The following is a 26,077-nucleotide window of genomic DNA, read 5'->3' on the forward strand; positions in this document are numbered from 1 at the left end:
GACATCGGGGAAAATTAATATCTTTTGGCCACAAAAGGATATACCTTATTCTTCAACTGTCTATAGAAAACTACATCTTTGTTTTGCTCTGCACAAACAGAAACAATAAGAGTAGTTCTATTATTTATCATGTCTATTGATTCTTCAAGGAATGTAGAAAGGCAAGGACTGTCTAACATAGGAGGCTGATTAATCTGTTCTGAACTTTTCCTTTTAGTTACATAAAATATTTTAGAAATGTGAGGGACTTCATCTTCTGAAAAAGACAAGATCTCTTGTAAATATTTTTTAAACATTTCTAAAGCAGATAACCTAGTGTATGGAAAATTAATTAAACACAAATTCTTAACTCTTGCAAGATTTTCTAACAACTCAATCTCATTATGTAGGAATAAACTGTCCTTAATATGAGCCGATTCAGCATTAAGTAACCTGCAGTTGTAAATTCAAAGCAGATGTTGTTTTCTCCAGCTCTTGCAATTTCTTTTCTTGTGCCTGAATAGTAGACTTAGATTCAGTCATAAACACTTTAAACTGGGTAATGGATTGAGTCACATCACTATCCAATTTCTTGGTCAATTTCCATACATCAGCAAGTGTTACACAAGAGGAGGGATCTTTACCTATATCCAGTGATGCTGTCTTCACTTTAAGATTGAGGTCTTCAAGAGCAGACTTCTCAAAAGCCCTAGCATCAACAGGCATTGCTGATTCACATGCCTGTAATCCAGGACTTGGATCATCCCCCTCATAAATTTGCAAAATTGGAGGAAGATCCTGCCTCACTTCCTGTAATAAAGGAGCTAATGGTTGGGGAGGAAGTCTATTTTCTACAGGACTCAAGGAAACTCCCATAGGGGAGCTTCCAGCGCAGTCACTGATGGACAACTCACCCATCCAAAGTAGATGATAATCCATTGGGCCTCGAATAATAGCTGGAGCTGGTGAAGATGTATAAACTTTTGATTTCCTTTTCTTCCCCATCAAAATGAAGTAAGCTGCGCATGCCCCTTTGGCAGCGCACCAACACGTAGGCCTGTAGATTTTATAGAAGACAGATGTCCCCTAATGATGATGTCAGCAGCAGTATCAGCACAGTGGTTGGGGCGTCGCCGTGGTGGAAGGCGAACAGAGAAGCTCACAGCAGCCCTGGATCTCTCTACCAAGTACCTCCAGATGAGGGAACTCCCCTGCTGGATGGGCATTTGAGTTCTATACTCATCGAGTAGAAGGAATCATTTACTAAGAATCAACCTTTTCATATTGTCTAAGCATGTGCTTAGAGTTTATAATTTTAGCGCATGCCTCCTGTGAATGTTTCTCCTGTAGAGAAGCAGATTCAGATGGCATTTATTTCTGCTCCCTTCCTATCCTTAGTGAAAGGTAGAGCATGGTTGGCATCTGCCACAGAGGATTTTGAAACCATAAAAAGAGAAGTTACTTGCTGCTTTGGTTAGCTGCTTGCTGTGTCACAGTTATACAGTGAGTTTTTAGTGTCTCATTGATTCGATGGCTGAAAAGAGTCATTGCTGCGGTGCTTGCAGCATGAAATGCAAATCGTCCTCTAAAGGGAGCCTGTGCTCTGTTTGCTGTGGTAAATCTGAGTCACCCAAATTGTCCTGGGTTACACCTCCTGCTAAGAAGATATCTTCTTTAGAGGCTACTGGCATGCAAAAGCCTCACCCAAAACAACTTCTGCCTCCAGAGGAAGTCCATCCCTGGTAGCAGTTTGGGGGAGTTCCTGACCTAAAATAGTCCTTCCCCTCAATGACGATGGTGCGGGTGACTGATTCAAAATGGCCACTGAATCTAAGTCAACCGTTTAGGGAGGGACTGTTTTAGGTCAGAGGCTCCTCCAAACTGCTACCAGGAATGGACTTCCTTCAAGAGTTAAAGCTGGAAGCTCCTAGCGCAAGGGGAGGTAGTTTTTGGCCGGACTTTTTAAAATTTTTACTTCAGGCATTTCATGCTTTACAGGACAGCAAGGTAGCTTAGTAGATCATGGGCAAAGTGATCTTTCAGCTTATGAGGTGTCTAAATCTCAAAAAAGAAAGAGATTTGATTTAGAAAAAGCTGGAACAGTCTTACTAGATATGGATTGTCCTTCTTATTTAAGGCATGAGGATGAGAGAATTGGAAGTGGGTTGGAAGCATTGGAAGAAGGTGAGATTCAGTCAGGAGAAGAAGAAGAAGAGCAGATTAGGTTGTTCTATAAGGAGGAAATGTCATCACTGATAGTACAGGTTTCTTCAGCATTACATCTTGAAGATGAGAAATTTGAAGAGATTCCAGGTTGGGATCCAATTGAAAGACACATGCAAGACAGCTTCTACTTTTCCATTGTATTCGGAAATTGAAGCTATGATTATGTCTGAGTGGGAATCTCCTGAGGCTGGCTATAGGTATCTAAGAATTTTCAATAGGCTGTATTCTATGCCACCAGATGTACTGGATCAACCTTTTCAACAGCCAAAAGTAGATGCTATGGTGGCAGCAATAGCCAGGAGTGCAGCTTTATGGGACTCTCAAGAAAGGAAATTAGAGTCAGTCCTTAAGCATCTCTTTTCCACAGGCTACAGGGAGCAGTTTGTGCTAGTTATGTTTCCATATCTTTGCTCCATTGGATTCAGCAGTTATCTGAGATTGAAAGCACTGCAAAACTAGAGTCAGCAATGATGTATATATCTGATGTTATATATATGCATAATTAGAATTTCAGCTAAATCTTTAGCTCTCTTTGTAGGAGCTAGATGTCTTCTGTGGCTAAGAAATTTGTCTACAGACACATGGTCTAAGTCTAGGCATTCACATTTACCTTTAAAGGTAATTACCATTTTGCTGAATCATTTGATAACAATTCTGGGTGATTCTAAAGTTCAGAGATTGCCTGAAGAAAAGGCCAAATTCAGTTTTCGGCCGTACCAGGATCGCAGTCAATTTACGGAAGCTAAGAGATATAGACCTGGTAAGCAAGGAAATCCTCAGTTTACAAGAGATAAAAGTAGGTCTCAGTTCTTTCAAGGAGCAAAAAGACCAAGGGGCGAGCCTATTTGGCCCTCCAGTTCTTCACGGAGTACACAATGTCCAGAGGATTCATTCTCTGAGTGGGCCTATAGTGGGCAATTACAGGCTTTTCTCAGGGAATGGATCAATGGGTTCTGAATATAATCCATTACATTATCTCACTTGCCCATACCCCAGACAAGATTGCTGTAATTTTTTGGACACAAAACAAATTGATTCAATTGCAGGCAGTTCATCCGGTTATTTACTTTGTGATTCCAAAGAAGGATGGGTCTTTCTGACCCATTTTGGATTTAAAAGACATGAATCAGAACATATATATCCCTCGCTTCCACAAGGAATCTCTTTGCACGATGAACGCTTCAGTATGCAAAGGCAAGTTTTAATAATCCCTTGATCCAAATGAGCCTTATTTTCATATTCCAATGAAATCAGGTTTTTATTAATTAATTTATTTATTTTATATACCGACCTTCATGACATGGATCATATCAGGTCGGTTTACAGAGAACCTGGGGGGTAACATTCATTAACGACATATTAACAAGAGGTCATTAACAGGAGGCAAAGTTACATTTAACAAGGTGTAGCAAACTTGGAATCTGGAAAAGGAGACAAGGAAAGAGGAAGAGAGAGATAACCATTGTGTATAAGTTGTTGTGAGGCCCGATCGCGATCACATGCGATCGGGCCTCCCTACCTCTTCCCCGCAGGCGGGACGGGGCTCCTCTTCCGGGGGTCCGCGGAGCATGGGCCGCGACGTGACGGCTTCCAGCCGTCAGAAGACAGCATCAGGAGAGCTGCGGCTGGCCCCTCCCCTTAAAGGGGCCGGGCTGCGAAGACGAGGCCGGCCCCGGAAATGGACGTCAGCTGAGAGGGAGATTTAAACTCCCTCAGTGAAGACTTGGTTGCCTTCACAACAGGTCTTGTGGTTTGCTGTGGTTTGTGCTTGTTGTTTCCTTCTGACCCCTGCTTTGTTCCGGTTTTGCCTTGCCTGCCGCCTGCCTGGACCTCAGATCAGACTCTGACTTGCCCTGCCTGCCGCCTGCCTGGACCTCGGATCGGACTTTGACTTGCCTTGCCTGCCGCCTGCCAGGACCTCGGATCGGACTCTGACTTTGCCTTGCCTGCCACCTGCCTGGACCTCGGATTGGACTTTGACTTTGCCTTGCCTGCCGCCTGCCCGGACCTCGGATTGGACTTTGACTTTGCCTTGCCTGCCGCCTGCCCGGACCTCGGATTGGACTCTGACTTTGCCTTGCCTGCCGCCTGCCTGGACCTCGGATTGGACTTGGACTCTGACCTTGCCTTGCCTGCTGCCTGCCTAGACCTCGGATTGGACTCCGACCTAGCCTTGCTTGCTGCCTGCTTTGAATCCGGACTGGACTTCACGCTGCATTGACGGTACTCAGTTACTGACCCCTGCCTGGAACTTGGACGTTGTTCTGATTGTCTCCGGCCTGTACCCTGTTATCGCTGAGGCCCAGCAAGGGGTACTGAGGGGTTGCGGTACCAGGACTTCCACCTTCCGGAGGCGTAAGGCACCTAGTTTCCTTAGGTGGGTGTCTTCTCACTCCGGGTCAAGGGTCCACAGACATAACAGATTGTGAAGGCCATGGACCCGGTGGACCTGTCCGGTCTTCAGGCAATTCCGGGCCTCACCCAGCAGCTGATGCAGCAGCGTCAGCAGCAACAACTGACCTTGGAGGCACTAACAGCCACGGTGGACTGGTTAGCGCGGCGTCTGGAAACCCCCAAGGGAGCCGAGGCTGCTGTTCCTGCACCACCTCCGCCTAGTATTTCTGCCTCAGTATCTCACTTGCCCGCTCCCCCGCGCTTTTCCGGGGAGGCCAAGTTATGTCGAGGCTTCCTTAACCAATGCTTCATTAGGTTTTCGTTACAAGGACAGCAATTCCCCAATGACCAGACGAAAACCTCCTTTATCATCTTCTTGCTCGACGGGAAAGCTATGGCTTGGGCATCCCCCCTCTGGGAGAGGGCGGACCCCATATTGAGCGACTTGTCCCGATTCGTGGCAACGTTTCTCCAGGTGTTCGATGATCCAGGAAGAATGGCTACCGCTTCATCTGAACTGCTAAACCTACGCCAAGGTTCCCATACGTTAGCAGATTTTGCCATTGAATTTCGTACACTGGCCTCTGAAGTAGGATGGCAACCGGACTGCCTAAGGGGCATTTTTCTTGAAGGGTTATCTCCCCGCATCAAGGACGAACTTGCGGGTAGAGATCTTCCTGAGAATCTAGATTCCTTGATCGATCTGGCAGGCCGTATTGACCGGCAAATCCAACAGAGGGCCAAAGAAACAAGATCTTCTCATCAAATGTTTTCCTTGGCTCCCAATTTCACCCGTCCTTTGGTGACTCCCAGTACGGCTGAAGTTCCGACGGAGACAAAAGAAGAGCCGATGCAGTTGGGTAGAAGCCGGCTGACAGTGGAAGAAAAATGACGACGAAGGAAGTTGGGGCTGTGTCTATACTGCGGCAATCGAGGACACCTTCTTGCTCAGTGTCCCGAACAGCCGGGAAACTACCAGTCCTAGGCGTCTCTGAGGGGCAGACCCTAGGGAGTAATCTTGCTCCTCAATTTGTAGTACCTGTGACGCTGCAAGGTGATGCTGGGCCTTTCACCACTCAGGCCCTGGTTGATTCCGGTGCCGGAGGAAACTTCATTTTGGCAGAACTGGTCCATCAATTACAGATTCCGACATTCCCTCGTAAGACGCCATTATTCATTTCTTCCATCCGTGGTGAAAACCTCCCGGGACGGATTACCTCCTGCACTGCACCTGTGCTCCTCTTCACTGGAGTGTTGCACTACGAGGAAATTACCTTTTTTGTCTTGGAAAAAGCCATCCACCCAGTGGTACTGGGTCTGCCCTGGTTACAACGACATTCTCCTACCATTGACTGGGGAACTCTCCAAATTGCAGCATGGGGTCCAGACTGCCATGGGACTTGTATCCAATGGACACATCAACCTGCTATTCCAGTAACTGCCACTAAGATTACTATACCACCCCAGTACTCCGATTTTGTGGACGTTTTTTCTAAAGAGAAGGCAGAGATCCTACCCTGTCATCAAAGATTCGATTGTGCGATCAATTTACTCCCTGACGCCATTCCTCCTAGGGGGCGGATTTACCCACTTTCGGGTCCAGAATCACAGGCCATGTCGGATTACATCCAGGAGAACCTCGCACGAGGATTTATTCGTCCTTCCACGTCCCCGGCAGCAACGGGATTTTTCTTTGTACCCAAGAAAGACGGGTCGTTAAAACCATGTATTGACTACAGGGACCTTAACGCCATCACTCGCAAAGATCGTTACCCCCTTCCTCTGATACCTGAATTACTAGACCAATTACACGATGCTAAAGTCTTCTCTAAACTAGACTTGCGTGGAGCATATAATTTGGTTCGAATCAAACCAGGGGATGAGTGGAAGACCGCTTTTAATACTCGTAACGGACACTACGAATATCTAGTTATGCCGTTTGGACTGTGCAATGCACCTACTGTCTTCCAGAATCTTATGAACGAGGTATTTCGGGATAAGTTGTATAAACAGGTGATCATTTATTTGGATGACATCCTTATTTACTCTAAGGATCTGGCTACCCATCGTAAGGACGTTAGACAGGTTCTTCAGCGATTAAGAGAGAACCAATTATTCGTAAAGCTGGAGAAATGTCTCTTCGAAAGACAGTCGATACCCTTCTTAGGGTTTATTGTATCCACCACTGGGTTTCTGATGGATCCAGAGAAGGTGGCTTGTATTTGTGACTGGCCACAACCTATGGGACTCCGGGCCATCCAGCGATTTCTGAGTTTCGCTAATTTCTACCGGAATTTTATTCCACATTACTCCCACATTATAGCATCCATTACGGCTCTGACCAGGAAGGGGGCAGACACCAAGAAATGGCCACACGAGGCCATACAAGCCTTTAGGGATATCAAATCCGCTTTTCTTCAGGAATCTTGCCTTCATCTCCCAGACCCCAACCGACCCTTCATTGTGGAGGTTGACACTTCTGAAGTAGCTGTCAGTGCGGTCCTCAGTCAGCATTCGGTCCGTGGGGTGTTACTCCCCTGTTCCTTCTTCTCCAAGAAATTCTCACCTGCCGAGAAAAACTACGGTATTGGCGACAAGGAATTATTGGCCATCAAGATGGCCTTGGAAGAATGGAGGCAATGGCTGGAAGGGGCCCAACATACCATCACAGTCTATACGGACCACAAGAATTTGGAGTATCTCAACAAAGCTCAACGGCTCAATCCTCGACAAGCCCGCTGGTCATTATTTTTTTCACATTTTGATTTCATACTCAAATACCGTCCAGCCACCAAGAATTGTCACGCTGATGCTTTTTCTAGGTCCTATGAAACTGAAGACTCCCCTGAGACTCTTAATTACATCATTGACCCTGCCAAGCTGATGCTTGCGGTTACCGAGATGATACCCCTTGGTAAGACGGTAGTGCCACTCAGGCTTCATCCTAAGGTGCTTTCATGGGCACATGATTCCCTGTCCGCAGGGAAGAGCAAGAACTTGGGAACTTCTATCACGTTACTACTGGTGGATGCAGATGAAGAAGGATGTGCAAGCATATGTTTCTTCTTGCCCAAAATGCGCACAGCAGAAACCTTTACCTGGTCGACCTTGGGCCTCCTCCAGCCCCTTCCACCTCCTCAAGAACCGTGGACCCATATCTCCACGGATTTTGTTGTGGACCTTCCACTATCTGGTGGGAACCGGGTAGTATGGGTTGTAGTCGATCGGTTCTCAAAGATGGCCCATTTCGTACCCTTGCCCAAGTTGACCTCTGCTCCTGAACTGGTGGACCTATTTTCGACACATATTTTCTGTCTCCATGGACTTCCACTTCATATTACCTCGGACAGAGGACCTCAATTTACGGCCAAATATTAAGAACATAAGAACATAAGAAATTGCCATGCTGGGACATACCAAGGGTCCATCAAGCCCAGCATCCTGTTTCCAACAGAGGCCAAAAACCAGGCCACAAGAACCTGGCAATTACCCAAACACTAAGAAGAACCCATGCTACTGATGCAATTAATAGCAGTGGCTATTCCCTAAGTATAATTGATTAATAGCCATTAATGGACTTCTCCTCCAAGAACTTATCCAAACCTTTTTTGAACCCAGCTACACTAACTGCACTAACTACCTTCTCTGGCAACAAATTCCAGAGCTTTATTGTGTGTTGAGTGAAAAAGAATTTTCTCTGATTAGTCTTAAATGTGTTACTTGCTAACTTCATGGAATGCCCCCTAGTCCTTCTATTAGTCGAAAGTGTAAATAACAGAGTCACATCTACTCGTTCAAGACCTCTCATGATCTTAAAGACCTCTATCATATCCCCTCTCAGCCGTCTCTTCTCCAAGCTGAACAACCCTAACCTCTTCAGCCTTTACTCATAGGGGAGCTGTTCCATCCCCTTTATCATTTTGGTTGCCCTTCTCTGTACTTTCTCTATCGCAACTATATCTTTTTTGAGATGCGGCGACCAGAATTGTACACAGTATTCAAGGTGCGGTCTCACCATGGAGTGATACAGAGGCATTATGACATTTTCTGTTCTATTAACCATTCCCTTCCTAATAATTCCTAACATTCTATTTGCTTTTTTGACTGCTGCAGCACACTGAGCCGACGATTTTAAAGTATTATCCACTATGATGCCTAGATCTTTTCCTGGGTGGTAGCTCCTAATATGGAACCTAACATCGTGTAACTACAGCAAGGGTTATTCTTCCCTATGTGCAACACCTTGCACTTGTCCACATTAAATTTCATCTGCCATTTGGATGCCCAATCTTCCAGTCTTGCAAGGTCCTCCTGTAATGTATCACAGTCTGCCCGTGATTTAACTACTCTGAATAATTTTGTATCATCCGCAAATTTGATAACCTCACTCGTCGTATTCCTTTCCAGATCATTTATATATATATTGAAAAGCACCGGTCCCAATATAGATCCCTGAGGTACTCCACTGTTTACCCTTTTCCACTGAGAATATTGACCATTTAATCCTACTCTCTGTTTCCTGTCTTTTAACCAGTTTGTAATCCACGAATGGACATCACCTTCTATCCCATGACTTTTTAGTTTTCGTAGAAGCCTCTCATAAAGGACTTTGTCAAACGCCTTCTGAAAATCCAAATACACTACATCTACCGGTTCACCTTTATCCACATGTTTATTAACCCCTGGAGTAACCCCTGGAGTAGCCTTTGCAAGAAATTTGGCGTCCAACTAGACTTCATGACTGCCTTTCACCCGCAAGGCAATGGCCAGGCTGAGCTAGTTAACAGAGGACTAAAATTGTTTCTACGTCTTTTCGTGAATCATCGCCAAGATGACTGGGCCCTTCTTCTACCCTGGGCGCAATTTTCACATAATTCCCATGTACACTCAGCCACTGGACAATCACTGTTCCAGATTGTTTTTGGGAGACAGCCTCAACCCCCACTACCTCTACCGCTTTCTGTGGCTTCACCGGCTGCTCAATTATCAGCACTGCAACTCCGTGAACTTTGGGAGACCACCAATGCTCAGCTTTGTCGAGCGGTCGAAGCGGCTAAACGTATGGCGGACAAACATCTTAGACCTGCTCCACTGTTCAATACGGGAGATTGGGTTTGGCTCTCTACCCATCATTTACATCTGCGGGTTCCGTCCATGCGACTCACTCCTAGGTACATCGGACCGTTCTTCATCTGCAGACGCCTAGGTCCCGTAACTTATTGACTACGGCTCCCCTCTACTCTTCGGATCCACAATTCCTTTCATGTGTCGCTGCTCAAACCTCTGATCTCTTCCTCCTTTCATGAACCTCCACATCCACCTTCCACTTTTGAATCTGAAGAAGACACCATCTATCAAGTTCGGGAGATTCTGGACATCCGTCGCCATCATAGACTATGGGAGTATTTGATCGCCTGGGAAGGGTTCGGTCCGGAGGAGAACTCCTGGGAACCAGCGGTCAATATATTGGATAAGTCTCTACTCCATCACTTTCACCTTGCACATCCAGAGAAACCAGGTCCATCCAGGAGGGGGCGTAACAAGGGGGGTACTATTGTGAGGCCCGATCGCGATCGCATGCGATCGGGCCTCCCTACCTCTTCCCCGCAGGCGGGACGGGGCTTCTCTTCCGGGGGTCCGCGGAGCGTGGGCCGCGACGTGACGGCGTCTGGCAGTCACAAGACAGCATGAGGAGAGCCGTGGCTGGCCCCGCCCCTTAAAGGGGCCGGGCCGCGAAGACGAGGCCGGCCTCGGAAATGGACGTCAGCTGAGAGGGAGATTTAAACTCCCTCAGTGAAGACTTGGATGCCTTCACAACAGGTCTTGTGGTTTGCTGTGGTTTGTGCTGGTTGTTTCCTTCTGACCCCTGCTTTGTTCCGGTTTTGCCTTGCCTGCCGCCTGCCTGGACCTCGTATCGGACTCAGACTTGCCCTGCCTGCCGCCTGCCTGGACCACGGATCGGACTTTGACTTGCCTTGCCTGCCGCCTGCCTGGACCTCGGATCGGACTCTGACTTTGCCTTGCCTGCCGCCTGCCCGGACCTCGGATTGGACTCTGACTTTGCCTTGCCTGCCGCCTGCCCAGACCTCGGATTGGACTCTGACTTTGCCTTGCCTGCCGCCTGCCTGGACCTCGGATTGGACTCTGACTTTGCCTTGCCTGCCGCCTGCTTGGACCTCGGATTGGACTCTGACTTTGCCTTGCATGCCGCCTGCCTGGACCTCGGATTGGACTTTGACTTTGCCTTGCCTGCTGCCTGCCCGGACCTCGAATTGGACTCTGACCTTGCCTTGCCTGCTGCCTGCCTGGACCTCGGATTGGACTCCGACCTAGCCTTGCCTGCTGCCTGCCTTGAATCTGGACTGGACTTCATGCTGCATTGACGGTACTCAGTTACTGACCCCTGCCTGGAACTTGGACGTTGTTCTGATTGTCCCCGGGTCAAGGGTCCACAGACATAACATAAATAGAACTTAGCTACATATATAGCGAGGAGAGTTTAAATTGAAAGGTTCCTAAATTCGGACCGATTATAGGAAAGCTTGGCGGAAAAGCCACGTTTTGAGTTTTTTCCGAAATGTTTGTAGGCATGGTTCCAGTCTGATGTCCAGTGGAATAGTATTCCAAATGGTAGGTCCTGCTATCGAGAATGCTCGTTCTTTGGTGTCTGTGTGGCATGAGGCTTTGGTTGAGGGAATGTGTAGAGATCCTTTGTACAATTCTCTGATCGGTCTGGAGGAGGTGTGGAGTCTGAGTGGGATCTGGAGGTCAAGCTGGAGTTGTTTGTGAATAGCTTTGTGGATTATGGTGAGGGATTTGTATAAAATTCCATGGTTTATTGGTAGCCAATGTAGGTTCCGGAGAATGGGAGTGATGTAGTCTCCACGATTAGGGGCGGATTTTAAGAGCCCTGCTCGCGTAAATCCGCCCGGATTTACGCGAGCAGGGCCTTGCGCACTGGTGGGCCTATCTTCCATAGGCCCACCGGCGCACGCAGAGCCCCCGGAACCGCCCCCGGGTTGCGTCTAGGCGCGCCAGCGGCCCGCTGGCGCGCGGGGATTTACTTCTCCCTCTGGGAGGCGTAAATCCCCCAACAAAGGTAGGGGGGGGTTTAGACAGGGCCGGGGGGGTGGGTTAGGTAGAGGAAGGGAGGGGAAGGTGAGGGGAGGGCGTTAGCAAATTCCCTCCGAGGCCGCTCCGATTTCGGAGCGCCCTTGGAGGGAACGGCGGCAGGCTGTGTGGCTCGGCGCGGCTCGGTGCGGCTCGGCTCGGAATAGGCAGCCTTGCGCGTGCCGATCCAGGATTTTAGCGGCTACGCACGTATCTACTAAAATCCCGCGTACTTTAGTTTGCGCCTGGAGTGCCAACAAAAGTACACGAACGCGCCATTTTTGAAAATCTACCCCTGTGTGAGGGTTGGCTATAATTAGTTCGAAGCCCATGACTCTGAGGGTGGTAAGGAGGGCGTCACAGTTGGGAGATGGTGGTGTATCGTCGACATGGATATTGAAGTCCCCCAGGATCATAGCTGGGGAGAGCGTGTTTATGTATTTCATAGTGGCTTCTATGAGGGGGGAGGCATCTGTGTTAAGAAGTCCAGGGGGAGAATATATTAACAGAATTTGAAGTTGGTTCGATTTGAAGAAACCTAGTTCGAGCTTGGAGGAGGTCCTGATTGGTTGGTTGGTGAGCTTGACATCTTTTTTGGCTGCTAAAAGGAGGCTTCCTCCTCTTTTTTTTTGTCTGGGAATGGAGAAGATGTCAAAAATGTGAGTGGGTAATTGGTTTATCAGGACGGTGTCTGCGTTTCTGAGCCAGGTTTCTGTGATGGCACAGATGTCAGGTTTTGAATCCAAGAGGTAATTGTTGAGAATGTGAGTTTTCTTTGTAAGGGACTGAGCATTGAATAGTGTTAAGGTGAAAAGGGTGAGTCCTAGAAGTTGGGAGAGGGGGGAGGCCATGATAGAGAGAAGGAAACCAGCGGATCGGTTTGAGTGTTGTAGTGGTAACTTTAGGCTAGCGCTGTGGTGTTGATAAATAATGGGGATAGGATAAGATGGCATCCTGCTTCTTAAGGTGCATGTTTGCGATTATTGATTGGGGAGAGGCACTGTTCCCGGTGAAGGTCAGGTGGTAGAATTCAAATTGATGTTTGGCCTTGCGATGTGACCAATCTGTCACTTGCAAGGTGAAGTGAATGAAACAGGTGCCCACATGCACAGGCACAGGTTCACACGAAGGGGCGCACAAAGGGGCAGCCCCTTTGTCGCGCAATGCCTAGAGCCGTCGGGCCCTTTAAAGGGCTGGAAGAGCCAGATTGGACAGCGTGGGTGGAGGTAGGCGGTCCTACCTCGCTTTGTTTGGCTTCTTCGCGGCCGGTGACGGATCGGGGCTCTGGAGCCTGAAGTTGGGTGTGCTGCCTGCCTGCCTCGTGTGCTTGAGGGATCCTCTGCCTCCGCTGACCCCGATAAGTCCGCGCCAAACGCGTGGGGAAGGAGGGCTGGCAGTGAAGGGGAGAGTTATGGCGCCGTCGGGCCCTTTAAAGGGCTGGAAGAGCTGGATTGGACGGCATGGGTGGAGGTAGGCGGTCCTACCTCGCTTTGTTTGGCTTCTTCGCGGCCGGTGCCGGATCGGGGCTCCAGGGCCTGAAGTTGGGTGCACTGCCAGCATGCCTCGCATGCTCGAGGGCTCCTCTGCCTCCCCTCACCTCAATAGGTCCGCGCCGAATGCGTAGGGAAGGAGGGCTGGCAGTGAAGGGGAGAGTTATGGCGCCGTCAGGCCCTTTAAAGGCAATAGATATTGCTTTAAAATCAATTGCCCACTCGATGTCTGAAGTAGAAATGAAAACTCAAGGAAATGCCACTAAGATTGGGACTATGGAAAAAAAGATAAAGGATCAGGAAGAAAATTTCAAGAAAATGGAGTCTTTGCAACAGAACTTTGTAAAATCAGAAAGTGCCATGGGAAGAAGATTGGAGAAACTGGAAAACAGTTCTAGAATGTTAAATCTGAGAGTAATTAACTTCCCAGTGGTGAGATTAATTTCTCCAATTGACTTATTTAAAACATATATGAAAGACATTTTAAAAATTCCTGAAACTGCATTTCCGGTATGCACTAGAGCATATTATATGCCTCAAGGTGCCCCTCAGGAAGTACAAGATAATATACCAGCTATGGATATTTCAGATATACTGGAATTATCCATTGAGACAGAGGTCAAAGAAAGAAAAGTTTTGTTCATCTCATTTGCTTTCCCATCAGATCGTAACTTTATTTTGAAAAGGTTTTTCAGGAATAGAACAGCTCTGTTCCATGGAGCAAAATTATGGATTTACCCCGACATAGTTAAAATTACCCAGCAATGTAGGAAGGAATTCCTCGTCATGAAACAGAGGGTACTTAATTTAGGTGCCCGATATGTATTAAAATTCCCATGTAAATGTTGCATAAGTTATCAAGGGAATAATTATGTTTTCTTCGACCCCAATCAGTTGAGGGACTTTCTGGTAGGCCACCCCGTTGAAATACCTGCAGTGTAACCGGCTAAATTTAAGTGGTTGCTCACCTACCTAATTCCTATAAATGTATGTTTAGTAAGATATGTCTATTTCGTTCATTTTACTTATTGCCCCAAATTCTTATATTTAGGAATGTATATGGAAGGTAATTGTTTTCCTGAAATAGAACAGAATGTTGTACCACATTATATGCTGTATTCCAGAATATGTACCGTATTTCCTTAAGAATGTTTCATGATGTAACATGTGAAAATTTTGAAAATAGAAAATAAAAAAAAAAAAAGGGCAAAAAAGGCCCTTTAAAGGTTTGCAAAAATGTCCCTATTTTTGTATAATCAGTCAACATTATCAATTCAATGTTCTGCCTTTCAGGGTTGTGACAGTGCCGAGAACCTTTACAAAAGTTAAGGTTGTCATAGCTACCTTTTTATGAAGGAAGGGCTTCTTGGTTCATCCTTATTTGGATGATTGGTTAATAAGGGCCAAATTGTATACCAAGGGAGTAGCATTGATGGAAGCAGAAGTATCTGTGCTTCAATGGTTAGGTTAGGTAATCAATTATGCAAAAAGTCATTTGCAGCTCTCTCAGACTATAGAACATCTACGGGTGTTATTTAGGGATGTGAATCATTTTTTGACGATTTAAAACAATCGTCAGATATATTTTAAATCGTCAAACAATCGTTAGAGCCGCGATACAATAACAATTTCCCCGATTTATTGTCAAAAAATCGTAAATCGGGGGAGGGCGGGAAAACCGGCACACCAAAACAACCCTAAAACCCACCCCGACCCTTTAAAACAAATTTCCCATCCTCCCGAACCCCCCCAAAATGTTTTAAATTACCTGGGGTCCAGTGGGGGGGTCCCGGCACGATCTCCCGCGATCTCCCGTTCTCGGGCCTCGGCTGCGTTAATAGAAATGGTGCCGGTGGCTCTTTGCCCTTACCATATAACAGGGCAAAGGTAGCGCCGACGCCATTTTGATTCCTGTCACCCGATGTCACGAGTGCAGGAGATCGCTCCCGTACCCCCGCTGGACCCCCAGGGACTTTTGGCCAGCTTGGGGGGGCCTCCTGACCCCCACAAGACTTGCCAAAAGTCCAGTGGGGGTCCGGGAGCGACCTCCTGCACTCGCACCGTATTGCCAATATTCAAAATGGCGCCAGCGCTACTTTTGCCCTCACTATGTCATACGGGTCCCCCGATTTACGATTTTTTATGATTTTTTTTAAAAACCATGACGATCAGATTTCCCTCCCCCCCCAGCCAAAATCGATCGTTAAGACGATCGATCACACGATTCACATCCCTAGTGTTATTCAACAAATCGGCTGGTATGGTATACCTACCACAGAAGAAAATTTTAAAGATTTGTTCATAGGTGAAGAGCTTTTTAGAACAGCAAACACCAACTGCTTGGCATTATCTTCAGCTTCTAGGCCCAATGGCATCGACTCTGGAGTTAGTTCCTTGGGCAAGGGCTCATTTGAGAACTCTTCAGATTTCACTCCTTTCCAGATGGAAGTTCAAGGTTACAGAGTGCGCCTTCCATTGTCTAACTAGGTTCAAATGTCTCTAAATTGGTGGACTCATCTTCAAAATTTGAGAAAAGGAATGTTCTTGGAAAGCCCAGATTGGGTTCTACTGACAACAGATGCCATTTTAATAGGTTGGAGAGGACATTATAAGAATCATTACACTCAGAGCCTCTGGAGCTGGAGTAAGAGCCAATGATCTATAAATCAGCTAGAGACCAGAGGCATCAGATTGGCTCTGTTATATTTTCAGAACCTTCTTCAAGGGAAGGCAACGAGAGTCTTATGTAGCAATGCAACAGCAGTCACGCATATAAACAAGCTGGGCGTAACATGCAGTCAGGGCATTTTGGAAGAGACAGATCTTTTGTTCACATGGGCCAAGAAATACCTGATTCAGTTGTCAGCTCAACACATAGCAGATCAGATAAATGTTCAGGCAGATTATCTCAGTCGAAATGTAATAGATCCTGGTGAGTGGAAATTAAGGGAGGAAACCTACTGTCAAACAGTGCAAAGTTGGGGTCCACATCAGATATATTCGGCTTCCAGGCAAAGCAGAAAAGTAAAAGGATTTTACAGTTGGCACAGAGAAGTAGGCAGCGAAGTGATAGATGCCTTTCCACAAAGTTGGAGGGGATACAAGCTTCTGTATCTTTTTCCTCCATGGCCACTAATGACATATTTGTTAAGGAAAATAGAAAAGGAAAGAGTTACAGAAGTGCTTGTAGTACCCGATTGGCCGCAAAGGCCATGATAGGCAGACCTAAAGAAGCTATTAATAATAGGGATGTGCAGTTGTTTAAAACAAAAATGCAAAACATGACGAATAAGGCTAATTCATTTCATTTGAGGGGTCCTGGACCAAATTGAGATCCCCCTGAATTAAACAAACCTTATTTGTTAGTTTAATTTTAAGCAAATGCATCGGGCCTAGGTCTACACCCGAAGCCAGGGCCTTGCCTAGGGCATAAGCTGAGGCCCAAAGCAGGGACCATAGCCTAAGCCCTAGGAGAGACTCTAGCTTTAGGCCTAGGCAGAGGCTCCAGCATCACGCTCGGGCATAGGCCAAGACCCAAAGCAGGGACCATGGCCTAGGCCCGCGTGCAACAATGGAGTCTTGGCAGAGACACGGGCTAATGCCAAGGCCTTGGCGGAGACCCCCGAAAAATAAAAAAAACAAATTTACCTGATCCATTGAAGGACAGGTGCCAACTCTGAGGCCTCGACCTAGGCCTGACACCGTGACCCGACCCGGAGGCCACGTCCCAATGCCGGGGCCTCGGCCCGGATCCTTGCCTGACGCCACAACCCGACCCAGATGTGAAAGTAGGCTATAACAATGCAAGATAAGACTTGTAATAGTCATTTTTTATTTTCATCATTTTTATTATGTCTTGTTTTTTCTTGTAATGTCTTTTATTATTAGGTTGTTAGTTTATTGTAGATGGTTTAGTTTTGAAAGTAGTAAACTTGCTAAATATGCTCTAAGTATGACATAAATGCATGTGATGTCATCATGTTGAAATAAAAAAAAAAAGAACTCTGCCTCCATGTGCTGGATGAGAGGATGTAACCCATAGGTTCTGGACTGCTGTACTAGAAGTAAAGGAATGGAAATTAACAGGTAAGACATAATTTCTCCTTAATGCTGATGTCATATTTATCTGCATATAGATATACTTTTATTTCAGCGTATAGGAAGGAATTTGATATAACTAATGTGTCCCACACATTTACAGAAAATCAAGTTTAATGGAACGCTGTGCTGAAGATGCACTATTGTAAAGACCGCCAAAAGAATCTATAAGGTAGAATTTGTTGTAGCCCCTGAAGCAGCATTCACAAAATGTGATATAATTTAGGGCATGCTACTTCTCTTCAAGTAACATGGGGAAGTTCCCTTTTTGATCGTGATTTTTACATGCAATATAAAAATTAACAAAAAGACTATTATAGAATAGATTATTATGATTAGATAAGACCCATATATGCAGAAAGGTGAAAAGAATATAACTAACCTTGGCACGGGTGTTATGAAGATCCTTATATAAAGAATGAGTTGTTCTTTTCCCGTCGATAGCAGGGCTGAATTAGCCATGCTGTCATGGGATCTGTCAATCAGGTCCGGGAGGCGGAGCTTTACAAAGCAGAGATTTCGATTTTAGCTCTCTCTGCGGCTGCGCGTGTGTTCCCGCGCAGGAAAGTAACAGATTCTCCTCAGTCTGTTTTTTCCACGAGCGGGATTGCACGCAGGGCCGACTTCTCCTCAGCATTTCTTATTTTTATTGAAATGTCAAAAAAGCCAGGGTTTAAACCCTGTGCCTTTGGCAAAGTAATGTCAGTCACGGATGGCCATGACCGATGTTACCGATGCCTGGGACCAGAGCATAATTTACAAAATTGTGATTTTTGTGCTCGAATGTCTCCAAAAGCCCAAAAACAACGGGCCTACAAAATGTTTGAACTTTTCACGTTTTCCGAGCCATCGAAGGCTCATTCTTCACCGGGTCCCTCGTTGACGGCGGCTCCGTCACAAAAAGGAGCGTCGTCATGGGATCCTCAACCCTCCAGGCTTGGAGTTAAGGACTTACCGAGCCGACATAGGCCTTCAGATCTGAGACGACCGAAAGAGCCTCGGCGATCAGCGCAGGAATCAACGGCGCCTAAATCTTCGGCGCGACGACTTATGCATCTGAAGTACCTTCTGCGCCCAAATCACCATTGGCGCATAATACTTCTGCGACCAAATCGACATCAGCACACAAGACACCGGTACACACAACGCAGGAAGCATATATGCATAAAGCGCCAAAGATATTGCGCACACGGCACCGAAGACCTCTGCGTGCACAGCGCCGAAGAAATATGCGCACACGGCGCCGAAGACCTCTGTGCATACGGCACCGCAGCCATCTGAAGCGAGCTCGGCACCGAAAACAACGGCACCGAAACCATCTGAGCGTACGGCATCGATGACTTATGCGCACAAGTCGGTATATGCGCACAACTTACAAAAAACAACAGCGCACATGGTGCCGAAGGTATTTGCACACAGATCGACGCACAGTGGACTACAAAAGTCCAAACAAATATATCATTCAATACTACATGGGGTAAAACGAAGACATCAGTCTCCAGATGTTCCTCATTCCACCTCTTCAGACTCTAATTCTTCAGAGCTGCAGTCAAAACGAATTAGACGATCACTGTCGGGAGATGGAACCCATACAGGATCATCGTTACACCATCACCATAGGCGAACACGTCACTCACATCAAAAAGCTGCGAAGACGAGAGATACATGGGCAGTGAGCCCTTCCACTTCTAGGTCATCTCACCCACGAAGTGTAGATTCCTTATCTCATAGACAATTAATACAAATCACTTCCTCTGCTGCATCTTCGTCCTCAGATAATTCTGTTAGGACCACAGAGGGAAAGATGAGGAACATGTATGATGTACCAGCTGCTTCCACTAAAATTCCTACAGTATCACCTAAAACAGGTGAACTACCAAAACAATCTGATTGTGCAGCAATGCCTCCTCAAACAAAAGAGGCATTTCTTCAATTATCCCAATCATTGGCAGGGTTTTATGAAAATCTTCAATCATCTTTTAAGATGTCTAATGAGCTATCTGTGAGTTCTCCAGAACACAATATGCATACCTCTAGAGAACCGTCAGTGGAGCCTCCGGCATCCCCAATGATGAAACGACCAATTTCACCAATTCAACAGCAAGATACCACTATAGATTCTCTATCTCCACAAATGTCCTCATTGTCATCTACTGGATTCCCATTGGATCCACAGGAACAACCACAGGAACCACATTCTCCTCCAGAGGACCTGACATACCCAAAATTTTTAGAAAAATTGGGCACGATATTATATCTGGAGGTCCAAAAGGAGACAGACTCTAGGTTAGAAACTTTTGGTCTCCTAAAGATTTTCGATGCTCCGGGAGAACCAACATCTCTCCCACCACACAAATTATTACATTCTGTCTTGCAGAAGTTGTGGGAAACGCCTTATTCTCTATCAGCGTTTTCCAAGAAAACGGATATATTTATTTGTTTATTTATTTGAAGTCTTTTATATACCGAGGTATAGCAAGCTGCCTTCACTCCAGTTTACATTTTAACAACTCATTACAGATAAAGGACAATATAACCGAGTAACTTATTAACAGAAATCCTTATTACCTTCTAAGAACAAGCGACATAAACATAATAAGCATAAGTCATGCAGTGTGCGGGTAGTGTACAAACAGTGTACGAATAAGTATTGATACCTATGTTACATAATAACATGAGTGATTTGGGATTCTCTTTCTAGGGTAGAATTGGGGAAGGAATGGGAGGATTATATCTCTGGGATCGGTCAGAGTCAAACTAGATTGAGCAAAAATATTCACTTTTTAGGGGTCTGATATTGGGTGTGAATAGTCAAGGGAGAGATTCTCGTAGTAAGATTAGTGCAATTATAATTGGGAGGGATAATGTTTCAGAGCAGTTGCATTTGGCTTAGCCAACACCATCTGTAAATGTCTGTCTGAATAACCATGTTTTGATTTCCTTTTTGAATGTTTTGAAGTCGCTGAGTGTGCTTAGGTGATCTGGTAAGGAGTTCCATAATTTCGGTCCCGCGATTGAGAAGGCTCTGTTCCTAATGTTGGAAAGCTTTGCTGAAGGAAGAGAGGGCATGACTAGGTGCAGTTTGTTGGAGGTTCTCGTCGTTCGTTGTGATTTGTGTATCTGAATCATGTTATCGAGGGCGGTGTTGTCTGCTTTGTAAATTGCGTTGTGTAGTAATGTTAACGTTTTGAATTTGATTCTTTGTTCGACCGGTAGCCAGTGAAGACTTTTTAGAATAGGGGTGATGTCGTCTGATTTTTTCTTGCTGGTTAGTACTCTGGCAGCTGCATTCTGTAACAATTGGAGCGGTTTTAGTGTGGATTTTGGAAGGCCAATCAGGAGTGAGTTGCCGTAATCGAGGCTGGTAAAGATAAGAGATTGAAGGACGGTTCTGAAATCTTGTTGGTGTAGTAGCAGTTTAAGATGTTTGAGAATGTGAAGTTTATGAAAGCCTTCTTTGGTTTTCGTTGTGATGTTCTTTTTGAAGCTTAGTTCATTGTCAATCCAGATCCCGAGTTCCTTTGCATTGTTCTTCAGTTGGATGTTGGTGTTGTCAATTTGTAAGGAAGGCATTGGAGATATTTGTCCTGTGTTATTTCTTTTGATGAGGATATAAAATTTCATATGAGAAAAACATCGCCTTACTCTATACCACAATTACCACATGCTTCAATTGTGATAGAGTCAGCAATGCAAAGATTCAAAAAAGCAAAATCACATGCCTCGTATTCACCGGGTAAAGATAACCGGTGTTTAGATGACTTTGGCAGGAAGATGTATCATAACTCAATGTTGAATGCCCGCATTATGCACCATCAATTCTATATGGTACAATACCTATATGAGTGCATACAAGCCACAAAAGGTATGCTTTCCTCAACGGCTGATCATGTACCACCGCCTCTTAATGATATGGAGGAGTGTTCTCAACACCTTCTACGATCAATATATGAGGCATTTGAAACATCTTCTAGGGTGTCTGCGACAGCCATAGCAGCCCATAAGATGGCATGGTTACACTCTAGTACGATAAGAGAAGATTTACATGAGAAACTGATGAACCTCCCGTGTATAGGATACAACCTGTTCGGAGAATGGTTTCAAGAAACAGTTGGAAAATTAAAGGAGGAAGCTCTAGAAGTCCAATCCTTAATGTCACAATCTCACTACTCGACCACGCATCGTTATGTGGGATCTTCACATAGACAATCCTATAATCTTAGGCCTTACAAGTCTTATCAATCTTTTCGTCCTCCGCTGCAACAAAACAACACAACTCAAAGTAGGGGTAAACCACGTAACCAAAAACAGCAAACACAACAACCGGCTGCTGCAGTAAAATCAACGCCGTCTTTTTAATAAATCAGCCACCACCACTACATCAAGCACCACCTGGCAGAATTCATTCTTGCCTGGCAGCCTGGGAGAAAATAACAACCGATCAATGGTTTTAGAAATAGTACGACATGGCTATCAACTCCAATTTACCACAAAACCCATACTACCTCACTTTTCCACTCTAAAGAGTCAAAGCTTCCAACCCCAACTGGGGGAGGAGATTGCTTTGCTTCGCAAACAGCAGGCCATTCGACGAATTTTCCCAAAAACCCAAAAAACAGGGTTCTATTCCCCATAATTCCTCATACCCAAAAAGTCGGATGGACTTGCCCCATATTAAATTTACGGGACTTGAACAAATTCCTGACCAATGAGAAATTCAAGATGGTATCGTTGAAATCGATCTTACCTCTGATTCAACCCAACGACTGGATGTGTTCTATCGATCTGAAGGATGCGTACACACATATTCCAATCCATCCATCTTCTTGGTGTTACCTATGCTTTCACTAGGGCCATCAACACTACCAGTACAAGGTTCTTCCCTTTGGACTATCGGCTGCACCCAGGGTTTTCACCAAATGCATGGTTGTGGTGATGGCTCATCTCAGACAACAGGGTCTGACCATCTTTCCATATCTGGACAATTGGCTAATTATAGCCTCGACCCCGGAGATCTTACTCGATCACCTCTGGGTGATACAGTGCTTACAGGAATTGGGACTAGTGATCAATTTTCAGAAATCACATCTCCAACCAACACAGAGACTACAGTTCATAGGAGCAGGCCTGGACACTGTTCGCAATCGGGCATATCTCCCAACAGAAAGAATAATACAAATACATCAACTTCTCTACTCATTGAACAACACTCAAAGGCCGTCGGCAAGACAAATTCTGGTAGTCCTCGGCCACATGGCGGCGGCTATCTTCACAGTACCCAACACCAGGCTGCACATGAGACGCCTGCAATGGGGACTAAAACGTCAATGGAAACAACACTCACAACCGTTGACACAGAAGCTATCGTTGACTTCCGAGACGAAACAGGACATAACATGGTGGCTCCTACACTCCACCCTGTCAAAAAGAGCAGTATTCAGTCCTCCTCCTCACAATGCAGTCTTAACCACAGATGCGTCTTGCAAGGGATGGGGAGCACATCTCGAGATTTATGAAACCCAAGGGTTATGGACAATCTCCGAGCAGACCGTGCAGATAAATCTATTAGAGCTCAGAGCAATTTGAAATGTGCTACAAGTGTTTCAAGATCACTTAAAGGGCCACAGAGTCATGATCTACATAGACAATCAAGTGGCAATGTTTTATATCAACAAGCAAGGAGGGTCCGGTTCATGGCCCCTTTGCAAGGAGACCCTGACAATCTTCAAACTTGCTCACCAACATTGCATACATCTGCAAGCAACTTATCTACCAGGAGTAGCAAATACAAGGGTGAACAGGCTAAGCCGCATCCTTCATCCTCACGAATGGACAGTCAATTCGGAGGTAGCCCAAGACATTTTCATGCAATGGGGGACACCAGCAATAGATCTCTTTGCAACCGAGATCAACACTCAGGTTCCCAAATTTTGCTTGATAAGACCAAGTCAGTTCAGGATCGACCAAGATGCCTTCCTCATTCCATGGACGATAGGCCTCCTGTATGCCTTTCCTCCCATACCACTCATAACAAGGATCTTCAGAAGTGCATAGCAGACAAGGCTCAACTGATACCCATAGCTCCAGCCTGGCCAAGGCAACCGTGGTACAGTTTCCTTCTCTGACTGTCCATCATGGACCCCATTCAATTACCGAATCACCAAGATCTTCTCTTCCAAGATCAAGGAATGCTTCTACACCCACTACACTCATCTCTTTATTTGACAGCATGGAGATTGAGAGGCTCCTTTTAACTGAACAGGGAGTTTCCACTTTGGCACAATCCATTTTGTTAGAATCCAGGAAACTCTCAATGAGGAAAAAAACTCTAGCTATAAATGGAAACGATACTCTACCTGGTGCACTTCTAATGGTGTACCACTTTTAGACTATTCACCTGAGTTACTCATGGATTATCTACATACACTGTACACAGCTGGTCTGGCAGCCTCATCCATTAGGGTCCATCTCAGTGCCATAGCGGCATATCACAGACCACTTAACAGTATTCCTATTTCCAATCACCCCTTACTATCTCGTTTCATCAATGGGTTAACTCACCTTCGCCCTCCAATCTCTAAGCCTCCAGTTCCATGGAACCTCAACATAGTTCTTGAACAGCTCATGTTTTTTCCGTTTGAATCCATGGACTCGGCACACATTAAATACCTCACATGGAAGGTGGTATTCCTCGTGGCAGTAACATCAGCACGACGAGTCAGTGAATTACAGGCCTTGGTCCATTATTCTCCGTATTTACAGTTTCATAACCAAAAAGTGATTCTCTGAACGCACCCATCCTTCCTACCAAAAGTGGTGTCTCATTTCCATCTCAATCAGACCATAGAACTACCCATCTTTTTCCCTAAACCTCAAGCAAATAACAGGGAAAAATCACTGCATACGCTAGACTGCAAAAGAGCTTTAGCATACTACAAAGAAAGAACAAACTCGGACTCCCATGTTTCTCAACTCTTTGTCTCTTTCGACCCAAAAGCACCTGGACTGCCAGTGGCTAAACGCACCATCTCCAGCTGGATAGCACAGAGCATCAAGTTCTGCTACAACAAACAGAACCTAAAGCTACATTCTGTTCCCAAAGCTCACCAAGTTAGAGCAGTGGCGGCCTCCTTGGCACACCTTAAACATGTACAATCCATTGACATTTGTAAGGCAGCTACATGATCATCGCTCTATACCTTCACATCGGACTACTGCCTTGATCAACAAGCAGCCACTGATGTGAAGATAGGACACGCAATCCTGCAATCTCTATCCTCTTGTACACGGTGAATGCTACACTGTTCGTGATCATGTACAAACATATATACCATAAACAACATGATCAGGAGCTTGGGACTCCCATGACAGCATGGCTAATTCATAGGGATGTGAATCGTTTTTTTGACGATTTAAAATATCGTCCGATATATTTTAAATCGTCAAAAATCGTTAGAGCCACGATACAATACCAATTCCCCCGATTTATCGTCAAAAAATCATAAATTGGGGGAAGGGGAAGGGGAAGGGGGAGGGCGGGAAAACCGGCACACTAAAACACCCTAAAACCCACCCCGACCCTTTAAAATAAATCCCCCACCCTCCCGAACCCCCCCAAAATGCCTTAAATTACCTGGGGGTCCAGCGAGGGTCCAGAACGACCTCCTGCAATCGAATCGTGTTGTCTTCAGCCGGCGCCATTTTGCGCCGCCATTTTGCAAAATGGTGGCGCAAAATGGCGCCGGCCGTAGACAACACGATTCGACTGCAGGAGGTCATTCCGGACCCCCGCTGGACTTTTGGCAAGTCTTGTGGGGGTCAGGAGGCCCCCCCAAGCTGGCCAAAAGTCCCTGGGGGTCCAGCGGGGGTCCGGGAGCGATCTCCTGCCGCGAATCGTTTTTCCGTACGGAAAATGGCGCCGGCAGGAGATCGACTGCAGGAGGTCGTTTTGGACCTCCGCTGGACTTTTGGCAAGTCTTGTGGGGGTCAGGAGGCCCCCCCCAAGCTGGCCAAAAGTCCCTGGGGGTCCGGGAGCGATCTGCTGCCGCGAGTCCAGCGGAGGTCCGGAACGACCTCCTGCAGTTGATCTCCTGCCGGCGCCATTTTCCGTACGGAAAAATGATTCGCGGCAGGAGATCGCTCCCGGACCCCCGCTGGACCCCCAGGAACTTTTGGCCAGCTTGGGGGGGCCTCCTGACCCCCACAAGACTTGCCAAAAGTCCAGCGGGGGTCCAGAACGACCTCCTGCAGTCGAATCGTGTTGTCTACGGCCGGTGCCATTTTGCGCCGCCATTGCAAAATGGCGGCGCAAAATGGCGCCGGCTGAAGACAACACGATTCGATTGCAGGAGGTCGTTCCGGACCCCCGCTGGACCCCCAGGTAATTTAAGGCATTTTGGGGGGGTTCGGGAGGGTGGGGGATTTATTTTAAAGGGTCGGGGTGGGTTTTAGGGTGTTTTAGTGTGCCGGTTCACGATTTTAACGATTTTCACGATAATTAAAAAACCCAAACGGCGACAATACGAATCCCTCCCTCTCCCAGCCGAAATCGATCGTTAAGACGATCGATGACACGATTCACATCTCTACTAATTCAGCCCTGCTATTGATGGGAAAAAGCAAGTTTGCTTACCGTAAACGGTGTTTCCATAGATAGCAGGATGAATTAGCTATGCTGATCCACCCTCCTCCCTGGCAGTCACTGTCTTTCCGAACTACAGCTTAATCACAGACTGAGGAGAATCTGTTACTTTTCTGCGTGGAAACACACGCATAGCCGC

At 46.2% G+C, this 26,077-nt stretch overlaps 1 protein-coding gene across 5 annotated transcripts in view; it reads left to right on the forward strand.

Annotated features, from left to right (window-relative positions):
* The window catches only part of LOC115094055 (sodium- and chloride-dependent neutral and basic amino acid transporter B(0+)-like), a 440,377-nt gene that overhangs the window by 300,627 nt on the left and 113,673 nt on the right, over positions 1-26,077 (forward strand). The gene's annotated exons all lie outside the window — the stretch shown is intronic.

Source organism: Rhinatrema bivittatum, chromosome 6 (genome assembly GCF_901001135.1).
Source record: "Rhinatrema bivittatum chromosome 6, aRhiBiv1.1, whole genome shotgun sequence".
Taxonomy (NCBI): Eukaryota; Metazoa; Chordata; class Amphibia; order Gymnophiona; family Rhinatrematidae; genus Rhinatrema; species Rhinatrema bivittatum.